This window comes from Triticum dicoccoides, chromosome 1B, assembly GCF_002162155.2.
Source record: "Triticum dicoccoides isolate Atlit2015 ecotype Zavitan chromosome 1B, WEW_v2.0, whole genome shotgun sequence".
NCBI classification, from domain to species: Eukaryota; Viridiplantae; Streptophyta; class Magnoliopsida; order Poales; family Poaceae; genus Triticum; species Triticum dicoccoides.
In genome coordinates this window covers 10,673,925-10,676,011 of record NC_041381.1, presented here as the reverse complement: position 1 = coordinate 10,676,011, position 2,087 = coordinate 10,673,925, and the positions used below count along the sequence as shown (strand labels likewise).

The window sequence follows — 2,087 nt, the reverse complement described above, 5'->3', positions numbered from 1 at the left end:
ATGCCAACATAATAGTATAGGAACGCAGGGGAAGCCAGACCACCTTTTCACCTTCTCTATTTTCTTTTATTTTCTTTTTTTGTCCCTACCATTCATATGCATGTAATCGGGCATATAATAGGGAGAGAAGTAAGGTTACCACTGCGTGCACAGATAAATGTGGGCTTAAATGAATATGCCTGAACAGCGCCAAGACGGGTCAGTGGATGTATATGAAATCAAAATAGCTCCTCAACTACCGATGCTGTGACAAAACTAATAAATCTGGACAGAGGAAATAGTTTCCATAGCTACTACGACTGGAGTAATACTCTATATATAGTTCGAGCTCCATGCATTGTGCAAAGGGAGACAGCTAGACGGATGGTAGCTCCCGCGTAAACCATTTTCATTAACCACATCCACGTTGCTTGGGCAGAGCTTTGGTCGGGGGATCCATGGACTCTTCTTCCGACGCGCCGCTGCTGGCCGCGAGGTGGGAAGAGGCCGGCAGTACCAGCCGGCGCTGGTGTAGGGAAGCCGCGCAGCTGGCGGGGCTTGCGGCGCCGATGGTGGTGGTGATGCTGCTGCAGGTCACGATGCAGTTCATCTCCACCGTCATGGTGGGGCACCTCGGCGACGTCGCGCTCGCCGGTGCCGCCATCGCCAATTCCCTCACCAACGTCTCCGGCTTCAGCGTCCTTGTGAGCAAGCATGCAGCACGCATTAATTTATTTCGTTTGTGTTTAGCTATTGGTACTTTCAATTCCGTTAGAGCAGCCCCTGAATCCCAACCCGATGTGTACCAGATCGGCGACCGGTCCAGATGTCTCAGTGTCTTCTCCCTCCATGAGACCGCCATTGATCCAGTTGCATCGTGCGGTCCATGGTGCGGAGATCTCCGCTACTTCTAATGTTCCTTGTTATTACGGATAGTTCCTACAAAGAATCGTACTAAGGACATAAATGCTTGAATTATTGATGTGGATGCTACATAGCGGGTTCTCATCTTTTAGAGACTACGAGTGTAAGAGCATCTCCAGCCGTCCCCCCGCCGAGCCCCCCGGACCACTTTTTTCACCCCAGCGCTAAAAAAATGAGCCAGTCGGACCCCTAAGATCTCGTTTTGCGCCGGATTTAGTAAAAAACACAGCCGGCGATCACGGGCGAGCCCCAGGAACCTGGGGGGCAGCTGGGAGGCACCGGCGCTATTCTTTTCCCTTTTCGGCCCACTGTCGGCCACTCTCCCCTCTATCTCTCTCTCCTCTCTCCTCTTTTTCCACCGAACACAACACACCGTGCGGAGACGACGAGATTTGAGGCGGGGGAGGCGTGGATGGGGTTGAAGGCCGGCAGGAGGGGAGTCAAGGCTGGGTCAGGGAAGAGGCGGCTTCCTCTGCCCGAACTGCTGCTGCTCGATGCAGCGGAAGCAGAGGAGCAGCGACGGCGAACTTGGCGCGGGCTCCCGGAGACTCCAGGCGACGAAGGACGACAAGGAGGAGGGCGTGAGGCAGGGGTTCGAGCTCCTGGCGCCATGGGAGCTGCAGCTCGCGGACAGCCTGGGTGGCCTCCCACCGCCGCCACCACCTCCCGCTCCTGCCCGTGCGTGGCCGGGACGGGTGAGGCCGGGGCGGGGCGAGCGGGTAAGGCCGGGGAGGGCGCAGGCCGGAGCTAGTGAGGCGGGGCGTGCGGGCAAGGCGGGGCGGCCTCGGCGCGCGCGTGGCCGGACGGAGGTGGAGCGCGCGGCGGCCGGGCGGAGCGGCGTGGGCGTAGTTGCTCCCGTCTCCCGCAGCACCTCCTCCAAGCTCCGCCGCCAGCTCGCGTAGCAGCGCAAGGCACACCAGCCGCGCGTCGGCGATGCAGCTGCACAAGGCGCCCAAGGCGTGCGCGGACGTCGCCGGCGGCCGTGCTGCCAAGGACCGCCACGGCGCGCGACTTGCTGGAGGCGGAGGAGGCTCCGGACCAAGAACAAGAAGAGGCCGGCTGCCGGTGAGAGGCGGTGCAGGCCGGTGGTCAACCCGTTGCTCGTCGCCTTCGTCGTGGCCGTGCTCATCCGTCTCTTCTGCGCTGCGCGCCATGCGTCCTCCTCGTCGAGGTGCAGAGATGCT

General features: G+C 59.9%; 1 pseudogene; it reads left to right on the top strand.

Moving 5' to 3' along the window:
* The first annotated feature begins 437 nt into the window (after positions 1-437).
* LOC119299187 overlaps positions 438-2,087 on the top strand; it is a 6,188-nt pseudogene continuing 4,538 nt past the window's right edge.